This window comes from Neopsephotus bourkii, unplaced genomic scaffold, assembly GCF_033783945.1.
Source record: "Neopsephotus bourkii isolate Nb327-2 ecotype Australia unplaced genomic scaffold, CSIRO-AGI_Nbou_v1 NB_1792, whole genome shotgun sequence".
Classification (NCBI taxonomy): domain Eukaryota; kingdom Metazoa; phylum Chordata; class Aves; order Psittaciformes; family Psittacidae; genus Neopsephotus; species Neopsephotus bourkii.
The window spans coordinates 3,875,429-3,889,987 of NW_026902266.1; the positions used below are offsets into that span (position 1 = coordinate 3,875,429).

Sequence of the window (14,559 nt, forward strand, 5' to 3'; positions counted from 1 at the left end):
GCCCACAACAGCCACAATGCCAGCGGACAAAAGCTCCCACAACCTCTCCAAAGCTGAATTTGCAGCAACATGTTGCTTCTTAAGGGAAAAACCACAACATGCTTGTTTCAAAGTAGCCAGCTGCTGAGGAACACCAACAGGGAGAGGGGAAAAAAACCCAAACCACCTCCTAGCACCACTTCCCCTTCTTTCTCTCACATAGACTTGAGAGGCTTGTATTAATTGCAAGCTTATATTAATTGCAAAGCATGAGAATCTGAACAAACACCCTCCTTGGGCAACCGGGCCATCCCCGGGGAAATTTCTGCATCTATGGGATGTGCAAGTTGTGCAAGCTGCAAAATATCAAGTCAGATAAGCCAGGGACCTTTCACTATGCTCTACAGAGACAGGCTCGCAACACCACAATGCTGACTCAGGCTAAGACAAGTTGTTTTAATATTCCCTCCCTTGCTTTAGCCTTCACAGGGGAAATAATACCAGCCTGCCTCGCATCCAGTTTGAAGCTACCAGACAGTATTTGCAGAGCTGAATCAGACACCCAAGCAGCCTTTGGTGGAGTACAGAGGGAACTGGGACTCCCTGCAATAGGAGTTGTCTTCCCACCCTAAAGGGAAAAGCTGAAGGAAATTCTTGGTGCAACAAGGCTAGCTCTGCCCTGGACATGATACGCAACTTCACTGGATTACACAATCTCCCATGCCTAGAGGCTTGATACAGCCTTGTCTGCCTAGGTTTCAGTATACATGTATTTTATGAGCAAATAAGGGAAATCAGCTAGGAAGGTCATATAGTTACAAAAACTTTGTGAAAGAGCCCGATGACCCCAGTTTCTCCCACCAGCTTTCACAAAGACCCATAAATGGGCCTGGTAAACCATTAGAGCAAACAGCAGAGTGACAACACTGCACACCTCCCAGACTTATGAACTGTCTCCTGTTGACAAGGCAGCGAGTGTACCATTGGTGGCAAAAAACAAGTAAAAACCACTGTTTTGCCAGAGCATACCCGAGCAGCAGCAGGCGGATCACAGCAGAAAAGCTGGTACTAGCCCAATCCTGCCACTGTGGATGGGGCTCAGTGTTTTACCCATGAATAACAGAGCACAGCAAGGCACTGCAGGTATAGCATTGCAAATGAAAACCCTGTGTCAACATCTCTGCCTTTCTGACTTGTTTTTGCCATGTGAAGGAGTAGCAGAAGGAATTACCTTGTGTAAGCAGGCAAAAGCAGCAGGTGTGCAGTCACTGCTCGGTGCCACTGACGATGCACTTACTGACCAGCAAGAGGATACATGCAGCAGAAGTGCTGAGAACCTGCACCAACCTGATTCTGTACCAGATGCCTCTCTGCTGGGATGTTCTTCAAACAGAGACGCTATTTATTCTACCAAAGCTCAGAACAGAAAGACAACCAGGATAGTATCAGAGCAAGATGTATGGCATGGCCCTTAACTACAAGGCCCTGCTATACCTTTCTTCCTGAGTTAAAAGCCTCCTGAAGGTTTTCATATGCTCTCCCGGGTCCTCTGTCCCATAGAAGTACAAATAGGAAAATAAAAAATGCTTGTGGTGGATATGTGTAGCCAGGAAAGACAGCAGGGAGAGATCAGATGTGTTGTGAAGTGAGGAAAATGCACTATATAATGTAATGTAAGGAGGGGGTTTTACCTTTTTCTGTAGCATGGTTATGTGTTCTTCCCACCTAGCGTCAGCCACAAATTTTCCCCCTAATAAATTCCATACTATTGCAAAACTTGAAGTGACTGTAGTGCGCACAGTAGACTTCCAGAGCTAACCACCATTTTATGGGTGCCTGAACTGATGGGAATTACAGCATGAGTTTGGGTAACAAAAAGAAAAGTGGGGTACAAAACTAACTCTCGGTTTTCTCTGGGTTCTAGGATTTAGTGCTGACTACACAGGCATGAGACAGAGGATAAAGAGCCTGCCACAGCACCCTCTCCTGCAAGCAGGCTTGCAACCAGCTGCCAGCACAGGGACTCAAAGGTTGAGTTCAAGCTCTGCAAGCTCTTGCTGTGGACAGGTTTTTCACTCCCGAAACGCCCGGGCATCACATTTCTGCCATCGGGCTAATTCTTCCCCAGCAAAAGGCATGATGGAACAAGTGCTCCCAATCAAAGGGGAAACTCAGCCAGGCAAGAAAATCCTCCCCGGGCTACCAGGCTTTATTCCTTCCAGTTGGCTTAGCTTTGTTTTTCCAGTTCTTTCAAGAACCTGCTCCCTGCAGACCACGCCAAGTTCTTCAGAGCAACCACAAAGGTTCAGCTCAAGTGGGATACACAACTACAGAAACTGGTTCCATCACCCCCAAAGTCTCATTACAGCATTTAACAGCACTTCAGTTGTTAGGTAAAAGCTCTTTTTCCCCTAGTAGAAAGGGTTTTACCCATCAAGCCTGGAACACACAGATGTGCCGCCCTTGTAGAGGCATCACAGGACTCCTGCTGCTGTTATTCGTTAATCCATGATGTGAAGCCCCCATGCCCTTGTCTCAGCATCAGGTTTAGAGGTCTCATATCTTTCCCCACTGCAATACAACAGGACTGCTGTTCAGGCACATGCACGAGGTCAGGAGCCCCACTCCTTTCACTTGGTTAGAATGCTCCAGAGCTGGGATAGGTTTGGAGCTCTGTCCTAACACCTTTGCTAGAAGCACTTCTGAGAGGTGTTTTACTGTGTCTTCCAGTTGCTGCAGCTCTTGGCCAGAAAGGAACCAAAACGAAGGGTAGCTTATTGACTAAAGGAAGAGGCACAGGGATTCATCTCGCCTACAAGAAAGATGTCTCCATGAAAGCCTATCATCCACAGCCTCTTTACCATCAATGAGAAGAGACAGGCACAATCTGCCTGGCCTGTTTCAGGTATCTATCTGCATTAGGATGAAAGTGCTTGTTTCCTCTGCTGCCTATACAGGGGGACTGCAGGTAAGCATCTGGGATATCATATGTCAGCATCTGGACAGGTGAATTCCACCCTGGTGCTCCCCCATCTTGCACTTAGCTCATAAGCTCTTCAGAAAGAGACTCTCACACTGCACCTAACATGAAAGCACTTCAGTCCCCAAGGCCCAAAGATAAGGCTCACTTCAAGTTGTAGATGAGAGGCCCATGCTCTTAAGTATCTACCACCATGAAAACTTCGCAGTATTTTCCCTGTAACAATATTCCAAATGTACCCAGGTTACTTTGGGGGCTAGCTGAAGAGAACGCGGAGCTGCAGGTCTCGACTTGCCTCTGTGTCAGCAGGAATAAAAAGGGAGATGTCTCAGGTACCAAACACTTTGTGCTGTGAGAACAGCATTGCCTTTGCAGGAAAGCCTGCAAAGCTCACTTCATGCACACCAAGAGATGCCTCACGACAGGCAGATATGGATGCACACAAGCAGCAGGTCTAGGCAAGGACGCAACAGAGGAGAGGATAGAGCACCCTGAGTGCACATTAATTCTAGCAAGAGACTTAAGATTTGCAGACCAACCTTGAGGATTCTTCTCTTTTTCGTGACTTCTGATATACAGTCCTTTGGGTCAGGCCACACTGAAGCTTGTGTGGCCACATTAAATGGAGCTGTCATGCTGCTAGGCCAGGTGAGAGATTGAGGAGCTATTCTAACATTTGTGAAGACCTTGTGCTACAGAAAACAAGAAAATTAAGCTCACACAGGGATTGCAAGCAGGGTAACTTCTGTGGCAATAGGATGAATGAGCAGTAACTCAAAAGGGCCCTCAAATCAAATGAGGGGGGGGAAGGGGAGAGAAGCAAGCATGGAAGAGACTGCATGACATTTGCCCACAGTGGGACTGAGCTTAAGGGTTCAGAAGAAAACAAGAAGTTCAGATTACCTCCTGAAAGGGTGACTTACTGGTTGCAGGGTTTTTTCTTCCATCCCACAATACAGTTGTCACCGAGTTTGAAGGTTTCTGCCTCAGATTTTAAATGTTACCTCTTTGCATCCTAATCCTAACAGACACTTGCTCCCACTGCCCCCACAGAGCAAGCCGTGTTGAGAAAGTGTGACTGATGGTTGTCCACCTCCATGCATCAGCTGCCAGTCACATCCCAGCTCCATAGCACAAGTTGTTTGGTTATTTTGATCTGTTTTGTTGGTGGTAGCTTGTTTGTTTGGAGTGGGTTTGTTGTTGTTTTTCCTTTCTCTCCTCCCCTGGGATTTATTCTGAGATTGCTCTAAACTGTGAATTGAATAAACCCATTGTAGATGCAGACTTTAAAATAAAGGAGATGAAAACCTGAAATGACCCGAGGGATGCTGTACTGTCTCCCAGCCCATGGTCACTGCAGTCAACACAGTTCAACCAACTTGAGCAGGATTTGAACAAGACCTCATAACTCTGTTGCAGTGCAACTGCTGGGCTTGCCAAAACCCCCATATTTAGCAGCATGCTCTGAAAAGCCCAGCCTTCTGCTAGGCACTCAGCTTCCCACCTCTCCATGAGAAGCACACTTCAGGGAACACTATTCTTGAGAACCCTAAATAGGGCTACAGCAGCAACTACACACCTCTTTCTTTTCTAACTACATCTTCCTCTCAAACTCACACACGATTCCCGTTGCCTTCTCAAAAGCATCCTGCAATTACCATAGAATCAGGTAGGCTGGAAAAGATCTTTAAGATCATCAAGTCCAACCTTTATGGCGGACTACCAAGTCCACCACTAAACCATGTCACTAAGGGCCTCCATCTACATGGGTTTTGAACGCTTCCAGCAACGGTATTGCACTGCTTCCCTGGGCAGCCTGTTCCAGTTCCTGATCACCCTCTCAGTGAATTGCCTTGTTTTCCTCTTTAAAAATTGTAGAAATGGCAGGCCAGCTTTACACAGCTCAGTTTGCTGTCACCCATGGACTGGTGCCTACTGGTGTAGCTGTCCTGGACTTTTAGAAGTTCCCACCCAGGGACTAGAATCACACAGACCTGTACCTTACGTGCTGTAATCCTCTACCTTTTCTCCTGCGTCCACTTCATCACTAAATCTGGCCACTACCAGAGTCTTCCCTACAACCTGCCTGGGAGAATCATCACCAAAACCCCCCTTGCTGCGATAGCAAGGGCACAACAACTGCCCTGATGAGAAGATGTGAACAGCCTACAGCTCCATTAGAGACAAAGGAGGAAGACGATGAAGCTAAATTCCAGGAATTATACCTCTGCATGGGCATCCTCCATTGACAGTTTCATTTGAGCAACCTCCCATCCTGAACAGGTTTATCATCCCCTCCATGACTGCTCTGAATTACCCCAGAGGTGACTGTATTACAGCAACAGATTAAACTGTCACGATACATTCCTCTCTACATTGCTTTGCTAAAATATGTGAGCCCTGGCTGCCAGAGGATTGTTTTGGAAAGATTAGCTTAGGTGCCTCGGAAACTGCTTTGAGAAAAAGAGTTGGGGGTTTTTGCTTCTTGAAATCTACTTTTTTTCTCTTCCTTCCCCTTCCCCAGAAGTTTTTTTATCATTTAAGACCTGGTCAAGTAACTGCATCTTGGGTTTTTGATCTTTTCCCAAAACGTGCCAAGGTTCAGGTGACCAGAAGGGAGGTGGCTCACTTCGCAATCACCTGCCACCAACACAAATTAAGATGCTAGAGCCCTCTGGTATTTAAATCAAATCTCACCAAGAGGGGTACAAAATCTCTTTTCAATTGCCCAAGCTGTCTTACTGTTTTTGCAACCCACAACAAGCCAAAGCATTCACTTTACCATGGGACATACATCCGCTTCTACAGATACAAGCCCCACTTACAACTTAGAAGACTTATACGGAAAGGACTGCTATTCCAGCCCTCCACCTACATTACTTTTAAGACTGGATAACCAAAATGTTAAAACAGTAGACAAGACAACCCTGCTTGAAATTATAAAAGGAAACAAAATCCCACCTTCTCAGGGTTCACAGTGATGAGAGAGCATTTCCCTCATCAGAAAATCAGATTAACAACACATCAGTAGTTGGGTACTGAATCTTCTGACACTTCTCGGTTACCAAAGGAGGGGGAAAACCGATCTTGCTGTCAAAGCATCAGACTAGGACAGCAATTTCTGTTCTCAACTCTTTTCCAGGCTCCTTCTATTAACATGGATTTCCATTCCTCGTCAATCCAGCTGTAAAACAAGAGGCCATCATAATGCCTCTCCTTTCCCAGTCCTGCCTATAGGCAGATACCTGGGAAAAGGACACGTTACCTGTGAGTAGTAACAGTGATAATATCTAGCAGCAAAATTATGGGAAGGAGCAAGAAGAAAGAGAAATTTGTGGATTAACTCACCTTCCACAGACAGAACTTGCCACTTGGAGTGCAGTTTCTCACTTCCTAGCAGATACGAGGATCAGATGGGTCTGAACACTTCGTAAGTTGAAAGAGGGTGGTTACTTGAGACATACCCCACAGAAGAAGAACAAGGGTGTAAACTGATGCGGAGGAAGCATTCTTTCTTACTTGTACAGATTAATCTGTTCATTGTGGAAGAAATGTGGAGCAGAGGACATCTTGTCTGGCAGTTGATAATCAGGTGCAGTAGTTGTGGCGATCAGATGACTAATTATTAAACAAATGTTATTCAGGGTCTGAAAGTCCTAGCCTTCCCCCTTGCAGGACAACTGCCCAAATTCTTGCCTGGCCTGGCAGATAGGAAATGATCTCAAGAAGAAAACCATGACAGTAGCTGCTGCAATCAGCTAAGTAAGACCATTTTGCTTCTATCTCTATTCTCCTTGTGCCTGCCACAGAACAGGGACAGAACTGCTCCCACCCCACTAAGACATTACCTTGTTAGACTAACACTGAAGGACTGCTCATACAGTCTATAGCCCCATGGCAGGAGGACTGAAGTGGACTTAGATCTACGCTCTGTCTAGGATCAGCCCTGAGATCCTGTGGTTTGTGGTGGGGGTGCTAGCAAACCAATCTTTTGGAGGCCAAAGTTAAGCATGCTCACAAAAAGCACTTTGCTGCTGCTCTAAATAACCACTGACAGTGGTTTATAAAACCTGTGTGTGCTCCAAAACACCCTCTATCCTCAGCCACCTACCGCAAGTCAGAATGGTCAACAGGGCAAACAGCAACATTTACAAAGCAGCCAGCTGGTGGGCCTCCCAGTCCAATATCAACTGGTTATGACTGTCTCTATCAGTGTGTGTGCTCAACAAGTCCATGCAGACCACCATCTGCACACCAAACCCAAGCTGCACTCTACACAGCCCTACCTCCCTGCAGTTTACAGCTCTGCCTTCTTGCTTTCCTCAAGTCTTGGTCAACATTGCTAGCTCGTGGAATGACTTGAGTCTCTGAATGACCAACTGACATACAAAAAGGGATGGTAGTTTTAGAAGACGATGCTTTTCACACTTGAAAACGTCTCTGATTAGGTGCCTGACATCTTTAGCCACGCAGGGATCAGAACAAAGACTGATCTAGCACTGGACGACATGTCTGTGTTGACATTGCAAGCCACTCTCAGAAGTATGACCTGATGTTGCTTCTGTGGTGGCTTTCTGGAGTGAATATTGTGGCTTTCATGCTTTCTGCATAAGGAACTATGGTACAATTGCACCAACTGTACCGGATGCATCTCGCACAAGGATCAGCCATGAGATTTCCACCCCCATCCACCCACCTCCCTGCTCTGCCACAGATCCAGTGAGACCCTACACATGCCCGTGTGCCTGTGAGCTACACCAGCACACAGCCTCCTTGCTTCTGTGGAAAAGCAGGAGCTGAAGCATTTTATCAGATCTAGGTCTGACTCTTGTGCCTCTGTTTCTCACCTTCACCATGGTCAAGATGGTCATTTCTTTCCTGTGTGTGCGTTTTGACAATGAATACCCTGATGTTTCAAAATTCATGGGGACTACCAGAATAGCCACAGAGCTGTCAGCTGCAAATGAGTATAGCAGGATGTAGAACATATCTGTACTCGCAGAAGTAGAGAGAGCAGATCTGACTTGAGTACAAGTCACAGCCACTGCGTCCTCCAGCAGAATGATGAGGCAGAAAGCAGAACAGGGATTTAAGTGTATTTCCTCATCCATCAGCAGCTACACCGACTGCCACATGGGAGGTCACACCACCAACCAGCACAGCAATGTCCTCCCCAGCCTAGCCCCACAGCACTTACCCTCATACTCCCTCCCACATCAGCATAGCAAGAAGGCAGCACATGCTTGTCGAAGCAGGTCAGGGAGCAGACCACTTGCCCAAAGCTGCCTGAGTGGAAAGTGGGACAAGCCCTCCAGAAAAAGCTGGCTGGCCTTGTACAATATCACGCAAATCAGGAAAAGGCCAGGGGAAACAAGACTGGGAGAAACCTTGCATGACCAAGATTATTACACTATAAGATTACATATTCAGCCTCTCCGCACGAGCCAGGGTGGCAAAGGGCATGCGTGCGCACATGTGCACAGAGGCAGAACATACGTCCTGCTTTCACCAACGTTTGCTGGGTCTGCATGCTATAGAGGAGAGAGTCACACTGTCCACAGCAGGAGCTTAATACAGCTAGACCCAAAATAAGCCACTGCACCAACAGACAGACCCAAGGGAAGACAATGGAAAAGTTAAGGGATCAGCACACATACAACCCAGCATCTGTCCCATATTTACCTCTAAGTGATGTTTTATTTACTTATCACACTTGTCTTCATGTTTTATCTATTTATCATGCCAACCAAAGCCTGGTTTCTCAAGCCCAGCCATCTCCTGTCTCTGATGGATGAATTCTAGCTCCCCAGTATCTCATCAACTAAGCTCCCCAGCATGTCATCAGCAAAGCTAGTTGCACGGAAGGAGCATGGATAATACGGTCACTACAGAAATGCAGGAGCTAGTGCCACACTAGGAGAACCACTCAGGCTGCTGCAGTGGCTAGCTGGGGTAGAACAAGGTACAAAATGCATCATTTGCAGACTCAGTTTCATACATTAAAGTTTATTTTAAACACATGGTTTGAAGCAGGCTGAACAGAGCTGGATGCAAGCCACAGAACTGCTGAAGACAGCATGGAGTGCCAGAGCAGACTCAACAGTGATACTGGAGCAAGCCTACACGATGGCAACCTGTTACCCCAACAAATGGCTTGATGAACAGAGTTCAATTCTCAGCAAGCCTCTAAACAGGATCCCAACTTGCCCAGGCACAAGCACTTGCCAGCCAGGCTCTCTTTTGAAGTTTTTCACCAGTCTGCTTTTCTTAGATCCTGTGCACTCCCACTGCCAGCCGGCCATGCTCCAGTTCAGCCTGGACTGGCAGGATAGCCAATGCTCCACTTTGCACAACAGTAGCCTCCACAATGCCTTTTTCCACTGATCTGCTTGCATCTCTTCCTGCAGAACCTTACCCAGTGAGGACAGGGCACTCCAAAGCAGACCCAACTGAGGACAACCAGCATCTCTCATTTCACTTCCACTTCCCAGCTTTTTAGATCTCACTCTTCTCCTTCTCTCACTGAGGATGACATCCTCTTCATTTCACAGGCCCCAGCTTCTCCCTTATATCTGCTCTTCTCTAAAGGATGCTAAACAAGCAGAATATGTACAGGCATCTTTCCAGAGACATTACAGCAAAGTCTCTTTTTTTGTATTTGTCAAGTTACTGCTCCCACACATGCGCATCTAAACTCAGCTCCACCAGCCCTTGAACTTAACTTACATATGAGCAGTCTGATCTGTAATGGATTTAGTTATGCAAAAGAAGAAATCCACGTATAATTGGGCCCACAGCACTACATTATGAAAGTACCTTGGCTGCTGCTGGTTTTGCATTATCAGAGTCCCCCTCAGCCAGGACGTGCTACCCTTTTTAGCAGATAGGCTGGATCAGTGTCAGCAGAAGAGGAGCGCCCAGTGAGATAAAGCAACCAGTTCAGCCAAGACCAAAGATGCGGTCAGGACTCCTGGGTTCGTGCTCCTGCACTTTACCCACAGAGTCACCTTTCAGCACAGCAGTGAGCTGTTCACGCTGCTGTCAGATGGTTACTGACAGCACAGAAAAACTATTCCCTCTGTAGGCATTCAGGCCATTTTGCATGAGACACAGCAAGCTGTAGAACCATATTCCAGCACTGAGAAGTTGATAACCAGGTTCTGTTTTTGCCGAATAGGTCATAAAACAATGCTGGTCTCATGTTTTAGACAGGCCAAGAAATAGGTGGCAACACACACAATAAACCAGATCATCTTGAAGCATTTTCCTCTGGATATCTGTAATTATAAACCAAACAGCTTCCCTCTCTCCCTGAAGTAAATAATTAACTGCAAAAGAATATTCCTCTTGGCCCCATCCTCCCCAGTCAATTTTGCTTCCCAACAACATGCCGTCTGGATTGCTCCATGTGTCAGTGCACCAGAGCGTTATCCAAATCATTTCACAAGACAGAGGAGCACTGTAACTGTTAACTTCATTCAGTACAGCAGAGACCTTTCCTTATGGGTACGAGAGGACATCATCACGTAATTCCCAGTACTTAAAGCAGACAGGTATGACATACACAGCTTAGCTCATTCACTGCAGCAACATCACTGCAACCATCAATGGAGACAAATCATGCCCTCTGAGCACTCCCATCACACTCCTCTGGGCTGCCTGAGCTTTATTTCCAATGCATAGCAACTTCCTACCCTAAAATACAAAGTTTTCTACTCCTTTCCTTGTTTTCAAGAATACCCTCCCTTGATTTTATCCAGGGATAAAAAAAAACAAGTTTTCTCCATAACAGCACTCTCATTTTTGAGACTTTAATCTTTGAATACTAGATCTAAGTTGAGTATTGTGACTGCTCAGTCATGCATGATAACCCACTCACCTCTTGCTACCTGCCCTCATCAACCTGACATTCACACAGACTCTGAAAGTAACAGGTGAGCCAGGAAACCTTCAGAGCACTCATTTGTTTTGCCCTACTGAAAGATAGATACCTCCTGTATGTAACCCCAGGGGGAAGGAAGGAAGCATAATGCCAGGAGGAAAGCAGAACTGCCCAGCAGGGAGGCTGGGCTTGGTCATGCAGCAGATGGAAGCAGGTTGCACACAGATACACAACCAATGAACAACACAAAGTCTGCCATTTGATTCCCATCATTTTCTTGGTATACAGTCAAATTTGCTTTAAAAAAAAGACATACAGAGAGTACAAGCATAAATGAGAGCTGGGAAAAAACTCCAGAATTGCAGTAACACCCTTCCTGCAACAGCCAGAAAACCCGAGGAGAGTCAGAGAAGCATTACCACTGAGCAAACATCTTCATACTCACTTGCAGTTTGGGTTTAGTTTTAAGTTTTTACAGATTTAAACACATACCAGGTTTAGTTGAGCTGGCTATGAAGTGTTCAATAGAGATCTCCACCAGAAAGGTGAAGAGGAAAATTTGGTTTTTAGACTCAAAAAGCACAGAAAATAGGTTGAAGAAAGAGGCAGAAAAAGAATGAAAGGAAAACCATGAGACAAAAAAGAAAGGATAATACAAGGAAAGGAAAAATGAAACTAAACAGATACTGAGGACAGTCAGGAAAGATAAGCCATGAAAAAATGAAATGAATGCTGGAAGGGAAAGGTAAGAGAAAGAGGAACGTGTTATGGCAGAGCAGTTGAACAGCAGCTGGCAAACAGACCACCTGTTTAATCTTATCCATATTTGTCAAATAATTTATTTGATTAATACTCTTTTGTGGTCTTCAACCAGCTACAGATCTGATCAAATATAAAGTCATAAACATATTATTAGGTTAATACAGGTAAAATTCAAACACATTCAGCATTTTCATCTACTGCTTAATAAGCTCTGCTTTTAAGTTTACGCTTCAAAAATGTTGAAACAGTAAGCTGATAATAAATTACAATTAAATAAAGAAAAGCACAATCATTTTGCCTTGCCTATACCAAGTACAGCATCATAACACATCTCAAAAGACAAGACACAAGATGTTTCTACCGCTTCCCTTCATAACCCTCCCACAAGGAACCCCCTCTCTGCAGGCAGCACTTTTTTGCCTTGGGTTTTAATTTATTATTTACCCCATATTCAACTTTTTCACTCCATAAAGGCTTTTTCCCCCCTAAGAAAACCTGGGGAGCTCCCAGGGCAGCCTAGAAGAAGGTAAATCCAGGGTGCACCAGCAGCAGGAGGGGAGGGAGTAGGTGCCATCTCCAGCCTGTAAACAAAAGTTTATGCTTTTTGAGCTGAGCTTTGCTCACCTTAAAGGGAAGTTAGGTGAAAGATGGCCATGTGGACAAGAATGCTTCAGCACCTCTACCATCATAGGGAAAAGCATTCCCAAGTACCAGCAGCCTTTTCCAAACCTCCCTAAGAGAACTACAGGGGAAAAAGTTCAATTGGCAGATCTTCAGCCTGTTTTTATTCCCCTCTCCGGCCCAACAAAGGAGCCCTCTTGAGTCCTCAGACCATAGGGTGAAAGCAACCAAGGTAGGCCATCTCCACACACCTGGCAGCAGGTCTGCCAGGGAGCCCCATGAAGCAGCACCGGACCCGATGAGGAAACTGTGGCCATCACTTTCCAGGCTGATGTCAGAGAAACCTGAGGTTACTGCCACTGCTGATCCACCTTCACCACTGATGGCAGCCAAGAACCAAACTCACCACTGGAGAGAACCACACCAAGGGTAATACTTTTGGGGCAGGAAAGTGTCCCTCGGGTCATAAGTCTGGTTTAAGTGTTACAGTGATAACCCAAACTGAGATAATTATTGCTAATTACAAGATCATTTTTATGTAAACACAGAGGGTATCACCATGCATACTTCACCTCTTTTTAATTAAAATAAGAGGTTCGCTGAGACAAAAAAAAAGAAGACATGCTGACAGCTGCCACCCCAAAGCAGACTTCTGCAGTGATAACACCCATCAGCTTCCAGACCCACCAAGGAGACTGCACAGAGAAATCAATCAGCATCAACCTTCCCGGTGCTGAAATGAAGCATTTGGCATGTTATTAATCACACAGGGAAAACGTCTGCTGAGAAGGAAAGGACTAGACACATGGATCCATAGTCATGGCTGTGTTACAAACTTGGGAAGATCACGCAAATCACCAGCTGCAAAATCAAAATACTTTGGAGGTCTGAAAGGATAAATACATAAACACAGTCCTGACTGGAAGAAACCAATATCCACCATACAGCTCTCTACCAACTCTTTAACTGAACCCACACAAAGCCTCATGTGCTTTTTCTCTGTTCAAAATCAGTTCCTGCTCCAACCCACACAACCTACCCATGCCAACCAGACTGGGGTACGCTGCAACAAAGCCTCACCAGGAGTTTGTACCCCTTCTGCATCTCAAAGACCTACCCAGAAGCAACTTTGCACAGCACAGGCTAAAGAGACAAGACTAAGGTCACTGAAATAGTCAGTGGCTTCACTTGTGTCAAGGGTTGACTTGGGTCAAGCCATTCCTGCTGTACCATCCTGTTTCCAGCTGTCCTAAGCACTTCTCCAGCCACTCCAGAGTTCACCAGTCCTCTCCAATTTCTCACCAGCTCTTTTTGTCTCCAGACATGCTCCACTGCTTGAGGCAATTAAAATGCATCCCCAACCACAACCCGTATGAGCCAAGTAAGCCACCAGATTCACCCACCCTAACCTGGGGTGAAGGTGCCGAACCCCTGGCCTCTGTGACACCCTTGGACAGGCAAACAGCCTCTGCACACCGCAGAGCCCAGGCAGCAAGCATCCCTGGGAGGAAGGGAGGTGTCATCAGCTCCGCAGAGATGCACACATGCAGGAACTAGGGGACCTTGCTCACTTGCTCACAGATGCATGTACATGTGCTTCTTGCCACCTCCATGCCCCCTCTATGCCTCACCCCTGGCCTGTTGATGCCTGCCACTGACATGAAGCTGGTCTCCCATGAGGGATGCTGCTTTGACTTGGGAGAGCCAGAGATTGGCAGGCACTTGCTTTGGCAAAGGTTGGGGGAGTCCAATGCTCTCCTTTGGGAACATCACAGGGTTGGCAAGAGGGATGCAAGAGAATGAAGGAAGGCAGCTGCAGGGAGCTGCAAACTGGGGGTGCAAGGAAGAGGAGGGAGACGTGGCAGAGAGATGTAACTTAGGGATGTGGGGGAGCAGGAGAGTAAGGGGGAAAAGGAAAGAGGGCCGAGCTTTGGGATCGGGGAGAGGGCAGGAGGAGTGCAAAGGGGGTGCAGGAAGAGGAGGGCAGAGAGGATGCAGGGCAAAGGGGACGCAGAAGCTGTGTCTGGGCGGCCTGCCCGGGGCTGGGGTCGGCGCGGGCAGCGCCCAGGCAGCAGAGTCATGGCGCGGCCGAGCGAGCAGGTGGGTCTGCGCCACCGCCCCCAAACACCCGCGGGCCGCGCCGCCGTCTCCCTGGGGAACGGCGGGGGCCATCGCCGGCACGGCGGGGGTTCAGCCTTCCCAGAGGCTGCAGCCGCCCCGGTAACAGGTGGCTGCGGCGCTGCCGGCCCATCCCGTCCCGGCCAAGCCGGTGGGTGCTGCCCCTCCGACGGCGCGTCCCACCCCCTTCCCCCAGCTCCGGCTCCGTCCCCGGCGG

General features: G+C 47.1%; 1 protein-coding gene across 2 annotated transcripts in view; it reads right to left on the reverse strand.

Annotated features, from left to right (window-relative positions):
• Positions 1-14,559, reverse strand: part of HRAS (HRas proto-oncogene, GTPase) — a 41,245-nt gene that overhangs the window by 26,242 nt on the left and 444 nt on the right. The gene's annotated exons all lie outside the window — the stretch shown is intronic.